General features: G+C 48.5%; 1 protein-coding gene across 4 annotated transcripts in view; it reads left to right on the top strand.

Annotated features, from left to right (window-relative positions):
- Window positions 1-3,120: 3,120 nt before the first annotated feature.
- Window positions 3,121-14,187, top strand: part of BCL9L (BCL9 like) — a 91,400-nt gene continuing 80,333 nt past the window's right edge. For 3 of the 4 annotated variants that reach the window (XM_073320639.1, XM_073320635.1, XM_073320634.1), the window contains exon 1: window positions 3,147-4,031. The gene's annotated coding sequence lies outside the window, so the exon portion shown is untranslated. Of the gene's footprint in view, window positions 4,032-14,187 lie in introns of all 4 variants that reach the window. The other variant, XM_073320636.1, reaches the window with a different exon arrangement.

Below are 14,187 nucleotides of genomic sequence, written 5' to 3'. Positions count from 1 at the left end.
CATTTCCTGAGGTGCATGCCATCCACTGCTTGGAAGTCTCTATTCCTGGCCACCCAGCCAAAGGAAATTGTGCATTTGAAATAGATGTTATTTCCATCTGAGCATATGCCAAACTGTATCTAAGCCCCTTTGCCCCCTCCATTCCTCTGCTCCTTTTGCTGCTAGCCTGACCGTCTCCTCTCCCAGGTTCAAGCCTGCAGAGAGACTCCTTCTGTGCCGGGGTGCTGCAATTTTCAATTAGATGTTGGAAAATCTCACTTATACTTTTCTGAACTCTTCCTTGTTCAAACTGTCCCAGCTTGACAACCCTGCAGGGTTGTTCCTGAACTTATTAGGAAAATGGGCAAGGATGCACTGTTTAGATTTTGGGTGAGAGGCACTCTAAAATACCTCCACTAGATCCTGTATACAGTGTAGTTGTAGCCATTTTGGTCCCAGGATATTAGAGACACATGGTGCGTGAGGTAGTATCTCTTATTGGGTCAACTTCTGTGTGCTTTGAAAGCTTGTCTCTCTCACCAACAAAAGTTGGTCCGACTCACCCACCCTGTCACTCCCCTAGATCTTGTTAGATGAGTGGAAGAGGGGGGTCAACCCCATGGAGGGACCTGCCAGTGAGGAGGGGGATTTTATACTGGTTTCTGGAAGGGACAGGAAGCCAAGGTGATTTCAGTGGAAGGGGGTAGCTGCGTGGCCGCAGTTCTAGGTGCAAGAGAAGGGAGATGCTGCTTCATGCGTGAAGGGAAGGGGCTCAAGGCAGTCAGGTTGGTGGTTGGGAGTTGTCCAGATGAGAAGAGGTGAAGACTCAATGACCAATCTCGGCAGAAGTTGTGGGCCCAGGGGAAGGAGGAAGAAGAAAGTGGAATGCCTGGGTTCCTCATGGGAGTGAGGACCAGCAGACTTGGGTTCTGGAGAGAGATGCAAGTGGTAAGGGATTTGGATTGAATATGCGGTTTAGTGGAGTTTCATTCAGAGATGAAGCCTGGACAGTTTGGGGTGAGGATGGAGCAGAGGGGGCTGGAATTTGGGCTGAGAAGCTTCTTCTTGCCACTTAGCAGGACATCAGTCTGGGATTTGTTAAGCTGAATTAAATGGTGTTGGAGCCAGGCCCTAGTGGTGCAGAGATGCTTAGTGACTAAAGGACAGAAGCTGTGACAAGGGTATAGTCTGGGGTGCACGCAGGTACACTCCGCTCCCACACGTGTGTATGTTCACAAACATGTATGTGCAAAATAGAGACTAAACGTTAGTGATACTGGTGTTGGCTAAACATTGACCACAGCATGTATGTAAACAGACTCCTGAGTCACACACACTTCTTGCATAGCCACATGCCTGAAAAGCCACTTGCAAGGGTGTGTGACCATAGTTCGTATGTAGGCTCTGCCATTCCCTTACAGGGTGTGAACTCCCAATGCAATCATGCATGATTTTAAACTGAGCAGCAAGTGACGACCAGGGTTGACTGCCAGAAGCTGGGACTGGACGACAGGGGATGGACCACTTGATAATTGCCCTGTTCTGTTTATTCCCCCTGAAACATCTGGCATTGGCCATTGTTGGAAGATAAATTTGTTAGTCTCTAAGGTGCCACAGGTACTCCTTTTCTTTTTGCAGATACAGACTAACACGGCTGCTACTCTGAAACCTGAGCTAGATGGACCCAGGATGGCTGTTCTTAGGTTGTTCTCTGATCTTCCCGCATACTGAAGGGAGAAAGACCAGTGGAGATGTGGGTGCTCAGAACAGCAGCTTCTGACATACCTGCTAGTTTTAGGTAAAGTACTCAATAATCCCATTAGTTCTAATAGCCAGTAATTTGCCACTTCCCTCCCCCTCCCCCCATACACACACAGAGTTTACTAAGTTCCCATGATGGAGCTGGATGGTCAGACAGATTACCCAGCCCTCTTATTAACTGTACAGCACTCAGCTCACCCTGCATCTGCTTGGGTGTATGGCAAAGCCTAGTTCATGAGTATTAGCATAGCATAAGTGAGTGTATGGAGCTTGAAACTGTGAGGCCTTTGTTTTGTGTGTACTGTACCTTTACAGTTCTGCTACCTCTCCCAGACTGCAAAGACAGCCACCATTCTCTTCTGAGGTGCTGTACCTGTTGTTGAGATAACACCTGCTGCACTCTCTCCTGGAAACTTTACTTTTGTTCTTGGCATTTTCCTCATTCTAAAATTAGTGGCTTTAGGCTGAACATTTCTGTTTTGCTGCTACTGCATGGAAATGTAACTCTTGTTTGCATAGTTACAGCCCCCTTAGTGAAGCAACGCTGTACCTTTCCATGCAGCAGCAGGATCTCTCAGGCCAAAAGCATCATAGAGCCAGAGCACTGGATGACCCAGTAGGTACAGTCCTTTAAGAACCTTCCTTTGCTGAAAAATCAAAGTCAAGAACATTTCCTCCTTGTTGAGAAAAGTGCTGGCATTTGGTGACACCTATGAGCCATGTGGAAAGGACTGTGAATGTGTAAACTGGAATAGGCCACAATCTGCTAGAATTCATACCAGGCGGGAACAATTCTGCCTTGGTGGGGAGATGGACCTGAATAAGGATTTTGGTGACCCCACTGTAATAAAACACTCAGAAAAGGAAAGACTTAAGCTTTTCACAGCCAACAGTTCAAAAGCAAATAAAGGATTTAGGGCCTGATCCTGAGACGTGCTGAGTACCCCAGTCTCCACTAAAGTCAGTGGCAGGATTGGTCTTTTAACCAAAGTAGGGATCCTGCCCTCTACTCGAATCCTGTGGAGAGTTTTCATATGATCTGATCATTAGTGAGTCAGATCCACAACAGCAACAAGGAACCTCCCTCTTCATTGTCAGAGTTTAATTCACTCCCAAGCGAGGAGTTGGTAGGGGCTTGGGCTCTCTAGGGGCTGCTTTTAATTACTGTGCCAACCAAGCAGGAGACTCAGGTGCAGATGTTTAGCTGATTTGCTAAGTTTGCCTACGTGGGGGCTGCCTGTCCTCTGTCATTAGCTTGGGCAGCTTTCCTCATATTTGAAAAAAAACCTCATTTCTCTTCTTTTACTCCTAGGAACAAGCAAGAGCACCAGTCCTGAGTGTATAACTTTGTAAGATTTGCTCTTTCAGAGTTTCCTTGATTTAAAAAAAATATATATATTTTTAAGGCTCCTCATCAATGTCCTTCGAAAACTTTGCCTCTCCTGCCATTATTTCTCTGGGCCATAAGTGCAGGTGAGGCATTTAGCAATGGGGGTTAATTGTTTCCCATCATCTCTTTTTGCAAGGTGTTCCTCTCAATCAGACCACTGGGAGGCCAGAGGAGGAGACCTAGATTAGGAAGCAGTTAATCAGTGGAAGAGGCAAACTGGGGCTTTTATTTTGACAGGGCACTGCTTGGCTTCTTGTATGAAGGCAAAGTGAATGATCCTGTTTCTCCAAATGATTATTCAGACTAAGGAAGAGAAAGAGGGAGAGAAAGGAGCACTCCATACACAGAGCTTTGCCCACTTTATAACAGCATCCTCTCAAAAATACAGAGATTCTTAGCTGGAGGGATCTAACAGACAGTTAAACAATAATAAGGATCAAGAGTGGGGAAAAAGAAAATTGTGGAGAAGGTTCCTGTAACTTCAGGGTGGCAAGAGGGAAGTTGCTGCTAAATATCAGGCAACCAGCAGCCTCCCCCACCAGAAACTGAGTCTGAATTGTCCTCAAGTGAAAGTGAAACAACTGAAGGAGTGAAAGTGTGTGCGAGAGGCAGAGTGTTTGCAATGTGTGTGTGTGCTGTGCATGTAGGTGAGACTCCAGTGTGTGTGGAAAGAGCATGATCCACTCCCCAGAGCCCCCTGCAGCTGGCTGGAAGGCTGTTGGTGAAGAAGACCATGAGCCCTGACTGCATGGCTGTCCCCCAGCAGCTTCCAGATCCTCAGCTCCCCTCTAACAAGCTTCACCGAGGAGACAGCTGCTGAAAAGCCCAAAGGAGAAAAAAAAGGACAGAATCACTATGGGAAATACCTCTGGCCTTTCTTGAGACCCGGAGCAAGAGAAAGGTAAGTAGTTTCCCAACCACTTTCTTTCAATGCCTGAGTGTTTTGAAATGAGAGAACTGTCCTACAGGCAGGTCCATTTTGTATGGTGTAGTGATAAGTCTGGGGCTGGGCGGGGAGGGGGGGGTATTTTTTCCACCATGCTGCAGACTTCCTAGGTGTTTTTCTTAAAAGATTGGTCAGAGTCCTAATCTTTATTTTCCCCAGGAGACTGCAAGGGAGGGCCCTTGTGGGAAACTCCAGTTTTGTTTTCCTCTTAGATTTGGGAGGAATGTGGTGTGCCTTATGCTTAGGATTCCTGGTAGCAAATGAAGACCTGTAGTTGCAAATGTTTAATTGTTTTGAGTTTAAAATTAAAGGTCGTCTTGCTTTTTTGTTCTTGTTTGTGAGGAAGTAAGTGCCCTCCCCTGCTGCCTGTTGGTATGCAGGGCTGCTCTGGGAGCTCAGCTTGGGCTGCTGACTTGGAGTACAATTCTATGTGTCTGTGTGTTATTTTTGTGAGAAATTGACAGTTTCTTTTGAACATCACCTCAAAGCCCAGATCTTTGATTATGGCTGTCATTTTCAGTCAGCCTAGCTGGCAATAGGCACGGGGTGATGGACAGCACAGGCATCCAGTGACTGGGTAGAAGTCACTGAATTGAATCAAAGTACAGCCAGTGTGAAGAGAGCAGGCAGGCCCTTTGGCAACTGAAGGTTGGCTGCGTGGCCCCAAAGGCTTCTGGTAGCTGTAGTCTTTTTCCTTTCTCTTGTTTGTCTGGCTGCTCAAGCAGAAGTCTTTGCTTTTCTCTTCATTTTTTTCATGTGCTCAGAAATCATGGTGGGCTGCAGGCTGCTGTGCATAGAGACTGAACACAGGCCAGTCTAAAAATGTAGCATGGCAAAGTAATTAGCGCCTGCATCTGGCTTTACAGAGGAGTAATCAGACATTGTACTACAACTCCCATGGGGCTGTTTGTTTTTAGGGGGTAGAGGTGGCAGAATTGAGAGGTTCCTATACAGAGGTGACAAGAACTTCTTGTGGAAAGGGCACTGGCCTCAGAGGAGTCTGGATGTATTAGGTCGTTTTCCCAGTATCTCATTTCTGTCCCTTCTGCTCAGTTTGCAATATGCACTTGTCTACAGCTCTGGAGCAATGATGCAGGGGATCTAGCCTTCTAAATATTCCTGTTCCCTCCTCACTGCATGGAGAGTTTTCTGACTTGGGGATGTGTGGGACATGTGCCTCCCTTTCTCTGGGCACATGATAAGCCTCATCTCCATTCTCTTTGGCCCTTGGTGCTTAGTTTTTATGTTTGGAGACTCATTCTCTTAGGCTGCAGTGCTTCCCCTTTGCAAGGGCACTGTCATTGGCAGCAGTTCCAAGAGTATTCTCATTGATGGCTCTGCTACAGGTGTGACAGGCTTACCTGCCATGCATCCAGCCTTCCCCATGTGCTTCAGACCTGGCTTGCTCTGTCTGGGACAGATCTGGGTTTCACAAGTCTTCGCCAGTTTGGACCCTGGGGTGGCTTGGAACTGTGGCCCATTTTATCTGGAACTATCGAAGTTCAGGTAGAGTCTGGATAAATGGGTCCAATTTTGGCCAGTCTCTTATCCGTGAACTAGACAACAGGGAAAAGCTCTCCCCATTCCCTGGAATATCATACCAGGGTCTGCTCACTGTTCTCACTTGGGAAGGAAGGATACCTGGTCAGTTTGCAAAGAGCAAAACTCCTTTTTTTCTTCCGCATTAACCTTCCCTCCCCCATCCAAATCCACATTAATGTGCCCTTCACTGTTTTGTGTTGAGGAGGTGCTGAAGTTGCCCCAGCACTGCTTTGTGCTAGCAGCCACTTGCTGGGGTAGAAACATGAGAGGGCTGCATTTCTGTACATGTAAGTCATGCTACATGACAGGGCATGCTGTTGTGGTGTAGTATGCAGCGTCTGTATGCCTTAGGGAAGTGCTACATGACATGGTGTTCCGCTGTGGTGTCCTACACCTGCGTCCTGGGCACGTAAGGCAGAGCATTGCCAACACTGAAGGCACAAACAACTGCACACCTAGGACTGCGTTGCTGCCTTTGCAGAATGGAATATGAGGGTTTTAGCTGCTTACTCTTGACCTGTGGCCTAGTCTCCTGTGAACACAGCCCTGATTTCTTGCCACCCTTTCCAAATCCTGCTTCACACCAAGCAGGAAATAATGACATGCCATCAATCGCAAAGTTCTTTGCAAAGGCGGGTGTGCATTGTTCTCCCTACTTTTATAGAGTGAGGGAGAATGAAACTGAGGCACAGAAAGGGGAAGTGGTTTGCCCAAGGTCACATGGTGAGTCTGTCAAAACTGAGCATCCAAACCCTTAATACTATACAAATCTTTTTTTTACATCTAATCTACCATTTCTGCTGGACATAAATATCCTGTGATGCCCTCTCCTTCCTCTCTCGTTGTATTGCATAGTGAACTGAGGAGAAATCTATCATGTTTTTCACAGTTTTCGTGCCTTAATCATGTTTCAGTTCTCTCTAAATCCAAAACCAGAACTTAATCTTTTTTTGGGTGAGGATTTTTTGAAAGAATATCAAAAATATACTTAAAAGAATACAGGCTTAAAACCAAGGTTTTGTTTTGTTTTGTTTGTTTGTTAACCCTGTACCAGGAGGCTAATAATGATGTATACTCATAGACTTTAAGCCCAAAAGGGACCATCATCTAGTCGGACCCCATGCACATTGCACAAAATATTACTTTAAAGCTTTCTACCTATTAACTCATCTCCTATAAGATGGGTCCTATTGCCCCATTTTACAGATGGGGGAGGAAAGTGAGGCCCAGTATTTGAAGTGACTTACCCAAAATCACACAAGGCAGTGTCAGAGCTGAGATTAAAACTCAGGCATTACCGAGGGTGCTTGAATAATTTGTAATAGTGAAGATTCTGAGAGCCATTGAACCAAAATGTAAACCCTGTATATGATGGAAGCCACTTCAAGCCAGGGAGTGCGGCAGCACGCCTAGTTCCAGCACCTATGCGAGTTCGTAGCTCGCAGTCCTGTGCTCTAATAGCTAGGCAATGCTGTCTCAGTGTAGCTGCTGACTGCATAGAATGCATTGGGGCTAAACTCTGCTTTGGTTCCGCTGGTGTAAATCTGGAGTAACTCTTGACTGGGCCTGGGGCCACGCAGTGGACTTGTACTTGTTTGGGACCTCTAAGACTTCGTCAGCTCTGTCTGTCTCTTTTGCGAACAATTCAACCCAGTTTGCACAAGCTTCTCAAAGTTTGGTATTCTGGGAAGGGATCTTTGCCTTCTCTTCCCCCCCGGGAGTCCACCTTCCTGCCAGCAACCCCTGGGTTCTCACCCTTCCAGCTCTACTTCCTGAGTGAGGAGGCCTGAGGGGGTTATTCCCCTTTTATCACAGCTGCTGCTCACCTAGACAGAAAGCTCTCCCTTACCTCACCAAGGTACCTCAGCTGCATTCCTGGCCCATGCAGCCTGGAGGCCAAGGGATTTTTCTGCAGTTATTTTGTCTGGGCTTAACCCACCCCCACCCACCCACCCCCTGGCCTGATGCATCTTCCCCTGTCAGGTACCACAGCTGCAAAGTCCAAGTCACTGCCAGTCTCATCAGCATTTCTTGTGCCTGGTATTTTACTTATGGCCAATACCATGACATGTTTCCCTTTGCTGCCTTAGCTGGTGGATTCAGGCTCATCTGCTCTGGTGAGTGAGGCTTTACCCATCCCTGTGCTGTTGTCTGCTTGTTTGCTGTCTAAGTGGCTGTCCTTGTGGGGATCTAGAAGTAGAAATGAACTGTACAGGTGGGGGACTGGTTGGACCCATCCCTAGTGGGCAAGGCAGACTGGCTTCCGGCTCTCCATTCCCGTGATGTCTGTCCATTTCAGCTTTGAATGTCTTGAGTAATGGACACCTAGTCCCTTAGAGAAATGATTCTTCCATGGAATGAGTCTTCTGACAGAATCTTCCCCTCCTTTGCTTGTGCTCTTGGACCTGTCCAAGAATCACAGCCTTGTGGGCAGCAATTGTATTCCACTACCAGTCATCTGGTGGCCAGGGCAGAAAAACATAGCTCTCTTTGGCTCTTTGCTGCTGACTAACCATTTCCAGACCCTTCACTGTCACTGTTGCTCTTCTGTAAAAACATTTTCCAGTTTGGCACAAGTTGGGGCTCATTTTCTACCCATCCCACATGCTGTGGGGACCATGTGTGGCTTTGCTCATCCATTCTCCCACTCCTTTGTTCAGGTAATTCTAAGATCACAGAGCCGTGATGGCATAAGATGGCCATGTTGGTCACCTTGGATGTCTGCCCAGAAATACCCACAGCCCCCAGTTTCAACTGAACAGGACCCTGGAGGTTGCCCTACAGCTGTGGTTTTCCACATGGTGGTGGTGGTCTGGCAAAGACCCAGAGTTATATCAGCCACTGCATCCTCTCCCCAAGGTGCTGGACCCTGCCCTTGCAGGGGTAGAGACTCAAGACAGGTCTGTAATTAAAGCTGTTGCTGGGATAGTAATCTCTGTTAGGAGTGTGTGTGGTGGGGGGTTAAAGACATTTTTATACCAGCAAAAGCTCTAGTATAGATGCAGTGATGGGGGAGATATGCTTTTGCAGATATAGCTTAGTTTGTTTGGGAAAGTGGGGTAAGCTATACTGGCAAACACACTCTTTTCTGGCATAGACTAGGCCTTGGTCCCCACCAGTTTTCATCCTACTACAACCTGATTTCTTTCCCTCCTGTGGAAGGTGCTGACTGTTCAGTGCAAGTTCTGTGAGCTGTTTGTGTCTCACTTCTCCACAGGGTTGAACTTGTGAATCTGTGGTTAAAAATGACCCCAGAAGTCACTGGTTCACACACATCTCAGAGTAAAGAACCTAGGAGTTTGGCTGATGCTTTTCCTTCTCCATTTCTGATAGTAACCATAAGATCTATTGGTGTGGGCTGGGGATGAGGAGGGGGGAAGCAGGGAAGGCTGAAAATCAGGATTCCTAGAACCAAGAATTGAATCCATCTATGAGGTGCTGGTGTGACCCTTGGACAGGTCATTCCTGCTCTGGGTGCCTCAGTTTTCCATCTGTGTATACCTCCTAGGGAGTTGTGCATGTAAAATGCCTTGCGTTCCTGTCTGAGAAATGCTGGAGGAGGGCAGGGTGTCAGTCTCTGTTCTGATCTCTATTGTCCTTGCCCTGCCTTCCCTTGTGAACCAGAGCTGGCCAAGTCACATGGGCCTTGTTGGAGACTCTCTCCCAGATGGTATGTTTCCACAGGACAATCTCCAGGACACCTGCTTGGCACCAGGCAGCTCCCGTGGATATCCATTTCTTTCCTGTCCTCTGTCAGACCCAGTTACCAATTGTGGGTTTGGGTACTGAATTACCTCTATCTGGGGTCACCTCCTTGTGGAGCCTGTACTGCTGCAGGGCTATTCCGTGTCAGGAGTTGGCGCAGAGGAAGCAGTTAATGTCACTGGCACCTGCTTTTGATTTAAGGGGGAGCCACGTAATCAAGGGGCGGATTGCCAGGAACCGTGCACGTATCCAACTTCCTTGGAAAGCAGGGTTGTGTCTGTGAGTGCAGCAGGCATTCTGTTCTCCAGTGCAGAAGGAGAAGGGAGCTTGTGCAATGCCAGCCAGGCTTTGTCATGACTAACCAAGACCTGTGCCGATTCCCAGAGATCAGGATAGTGAGATTCCATCTTCCCACCAGGTCCAAGTAGGGCTCCCTGCTCCCCCTCTGCTTGGCATCCAGCTCCCTACTTTGTATGGGTGGGAGTAGAGCATTGTTGAGACCTGCCACGTATGTGCTGGTGCCTGGGTTATGATGTGGGCTGTGAAACACCCTTGGGACTTGAGTAGTTATGAGAGTCCCCCCAGCCAGTACTCCCGCCCTGCTCCCTACAGCAGGCCCTGCTGGGAGAGGCCAACATTGGAGACTCCTTTGGGAAGGGGCCACAGCCATGGCCAGTGGGGTTCTTCAGTGCTAGTGTCAATTACAAGGAAGCAAGGCAGAGGAGAGACAAGTGAGTCCTGTGTAGAGCAGGGAGGAAGTGACATCCCATTCTTTTCACAGCAAGGAGCTGGTCACTGGAGGTGTGAAAGTCTGTTGAGGCTTCTCAGACTGTGAGTGGTGGGCGACGGGGTGCCTCCTTGATATACTTAGCTGTTGCCTCCTTCTGGAGGGGGGTGGGGGGGCTTTTCCTCCTCAGCTGTTAGGGTCTTGATGTGGATAATTGAATGGCTCCTCCCTGAGCCCTGATTTACCCCCCCACACGCACAAATCCAATGGAACCATCCAGGGTGCTGTAAATTGGGGAGACTGCCTCCCTCTGTATCAGGCCTGCTGTTGGAGGGGAAGGGTGTTCTCTTGGGGAATCTGCTCCCCTCTGCCCTTCCTGGCAGAGTGGGAGGGCAGGCCAGGCTGTGGTTCCAGCAACTCTGGTTCTGCTGCTGTTGAATGGGAGCAGAGTGGGGAGGACCTGTGAGGGGGGGTGGTTTGGGGTGGCACACAGTGAGAATGGCCCATGCATCCTGCAGCACTGGTACTTGTGAGCAATGAGACGTGGTAGCCATGCCCAGGAGGCAGTGGTATTGGCTGTAGCTATAAAAGTCTGAGCAGGATCTCTGTGGTAGGGATGGGGCTCTGTCTGTTAGGAACTGTTAGTCCCTCCTGTGGCTCATTCCCTTCCTCTAACACCCCCCCCACACACACACACACACTTCCCTGGGGACAGACATCTCAGCCCTGGCTGTTCGGCTCCATCTGGCTTCTTTCCTTCTGCAGTCTCTGAGATGCTCAGGCCTCTGTCTGGGCCATGGGATCTGCTCCATGCTAAATCTATCAGGGCTGGGAGAAGTGAGTCTGTTCCTCAGTATATGAGGTTCCAGAAGACAGTGCTGGGACCTGCTTGTCTTCATGCTGAACAATAACAACACTCAGTTCTTCGGAAGCACCTCTCAGTTGTGGAGCTCCAAGTACTTCATAAACCTGAATCCTCCCAGCACCCCTGGGAAGGGAGCAGCCGTGCTCCCTCAGTCTTCCAGGTGGGAAAATCAGAAGTACTGAGAGTAGAGAGAGATTATTCAGGCTCACACAGAGTCAGCGACAGAGCAGGGATCAGAACACAAGAGCCTCAGCTCAATCCCCAGCTCCTCCCCCTAACTCCCACGGCCTCCCAGAACGGGGGATAGAACCCAGGAGTTGGGGCTCCCTGGCTCTTACTGCTAGATCCCACTTCCTCTCAGAGCAGAAATAGAGTCAAGACCTCCTAATCACCAAGGTGTCTTGAACCCCAGTATGCATTCCTGAAAGTTAGGGGGCAATGAGGAGCCTCCTCTTGGGTTTTCGGCTCTGGGGCTGTGGCTGATGCTCCCCAAGGTGATAAGCAGCTCCAGGAATTGGCTGCATTTTGTACCTGGGGACGGGGTGTCTCCCTGGTTGATGAGAAGCTTCACTGGAGCCGAACCCTGGGCCAAGAGCCAGGTTGGCGTCCTGTGCCAGAGAGAGGGCGAGACTTGGAAAGTGGAGCCAAACTCCTCCTGTGTGAGAGATGGCCTGAAATACCAAGTGAAACCACAGAGTGCTCCTTGTTCTGCCTCTGCCTGCTGGTCTTCCCTTGGCCTGAGGAGTGTGGGAGGTCACAGCACTTGGCTGCTGAGGAGCAAGCAGAGCCCAGCAGAACATATGCGCCTTTCTGCTGTCTCCCAACTCTCAAAGGTGCTTGTTGGGGTGTTTTTGTTTTTAACCTTGTTACTCCTGTCTCTCTGTCCCTTGCTACTACTAGTGCAAGAGCCTTCTCCTCTGTATCTCCTTCTGTCTGAAACAACCCATGCGGAGTTGCTCTCTTACAGCTCAGCTGAAAACCTGTCCTCTTACTTGCCTCTGCCTCTTTAAATAATGAAACAGAGGGAGAGGAATTAGCTGGGAAGTGTCTTGAAGACATAGTTTGTATAAAGCTGCTGCACAAAATATTGAATGTTTACAGACTTTATGCTCCTTAAAATGTAAGCAAAGGAAATGCCAGGTTTTGCTTGGGTTTGTGTGAGTACACTGTAGCTTCCTATGTTACTGGGCTTCCAGAGACTGGCAGTGTTAACATTCGGCATTGTCATGATCCAGCAGAGAATCTTGAGTAAGCTACAGAAGTAGGCAAGGGTAGTCTCTGTTTTACAGATGGGAAACTGAGGCAAGAAGAGAGGAAATGACATCGCCAAGGCCATAGAGTAAGTGGTAAAGTTGGGGATAGGCCTTAGGAGTCCTAGCTCCTGATTTCTCTGCAGTGCTGCTTCCCACCCACTTTCCTTCCTATATGTCCCTCAGGGTCTGAAATAGCCACTTGTAACCAGGGGTAGAGTAGGGGTCTCATTGCCAGCTCTCTGAGTGTTTCAGCCCAATGATTTCTTTTGGGAAATGTCGCAGTTGCTGTGAGGCCGTCTGGCAGATCTCTGCCCTTGAGGGCTGGAGTCCTGCTGTGTGCAGTGTGGACCTTGGTCTGCAAAACCAGCTGTGGTGCTGCTGCAAGGGAGTGCTCATTAACTGTGTTCCCTATTGGCAGCAAAAAGCTTTCAGTTCTCCCCAGGGTGTATGCAGAGGTTTCCACATCCCATATGCGGCAGGCAGGGACTTGGCTACTTTGGCTCAGGGGATCGCAGTGCCTTTGGTAAGGAAGGGAAATACGAGATCCTGACTGAAGAGCTCACCAGGAGTACTGGTGCAGCAGGGTGTTCTGTTCATTTAGGCTTAATAACCGTGGATTCTGGGATCCAAATACCTAGGTGTGTTCAAAGCATCCCAGCGAATGGCTTTGCTTGATAAGTGGTTTGCCATGTGTAAGAATTGGGTAGTATGTCTTGAAATAGTTGAGACTAACTAATTAGCTCACGAAAGCTCATGCTCAAATAAATTGGTTAGTCTCTAAGATGCCCCAAGTACTCCTTTTCTTTTTGCGAATACAGACTAACACGGCTGTTACTCTGAAACTTGAAATAGTTTGTGAGCCTTCTCATGGTGCTCTGTGTTTAGCACCCTGTCAGGGAAGCAGTATGTGTGTGTGGCTAGGACCTGCATGTTGTGTATAGTTAGTAAGCAGTGATTTGGACCTCCCTGTGCCTATGTGATTTCTTCATGTTACATTTGTTGTCCATGGAGCCAAAGACACAAGAGAGTGTTTGTTGCACTGCATTCTCCTGCTGCAGAGAGGGCTGGGCATGCTCCAGCAAAATGCCAATCCCTGTCTCCAAATAAGGCTGCATCCTTGTTTGGGGGAGGAAGCTGAGTGGCTGGACTTTGCCCCAGAGCATGGTGTTTGTGGATCTGAATGTTGGCAAGCTTGTCAACTGAGCGCCATCCTCATATCTGTGTTGAGTTCCTGCTGACTTCACCCACAGGTCCAGTCATTGCATTTTTGGTGCTTTCTCATGTGAACATAACACCAGTGAAAGGCTCCAAACCCAGTCTTAGAGATTGGTGTCTTCTCTATCCGTGCAGAGCAGGAGCAGCCTGGGCAGAGGCAGGGCAAGTTTCCCCCACACTACCCCTGTCAATATAACTCATCCCAACCTGCCAGCGACATGATGTTTCCTCTAGAATCTTCCTGATCTATCAAGCTTCAACCCCTAGAGCCAAATTCAGTCCTTTTGTAAAGGCGTGTAACTCCACTGAAGCCAATGGAGGCTGCACTGCCCGCAGTCACGATGTATGTGGCCTGTCCTGGCTGTGGTAGATGCCCATGTGGTGGATTCCCCCACCTCACTTATATCCAGGAGTGATAACTGCCCTGCCAGGCCTGTGTCAATCAGCACATCATACAGATAAAGACTTGACTGAGCATTTCAGTCTTCTTTAAAAGCAAATACTGGTTTAACTTGCTCAGTGGATACAATGATCTCCTTCTCTTTCTGACCTAAATGATTGTGTGGTGTTTTTATGCAATGGTAAACAGCTGTCATAGTCCATGCCAGAGATGGCTGCATTTCAATAGTGGGTTAAGTGATCTCTGCCTCATGCAGTTGGGTACTGAAGTGTTCTAGGCTCCTTAGGGATGATATAATGTGAGGCTCTTGTCATTAGTGGGCTTGGGATTTTGAACTTGGACTAGGCAGGGCACTAAATATGCATAGTTTGAGGCTTTGGGAGACCCAAATGTCTGAGTGTTCT

The sequence above is a fragment of the Lepidochelys kempii genome, chromosome 22 (assembly GCF_965140265.1).
Source record: "Lepidochelys kempii isolate rLepKem1 chromosome 22, rLepKem1.hap2, whole genome shotgun sequence".
Classification (NCBI taxonomy): Eukaryota; Metazoa; Chordata; order Testudines; family Cheloniidae; genus Lepidochelys; species Lepidochelys kempii.
Note: the sequence above shows the minus strand (reverse complement) of the source record. Positions and strands in the feature narration are given on the sequence as shown.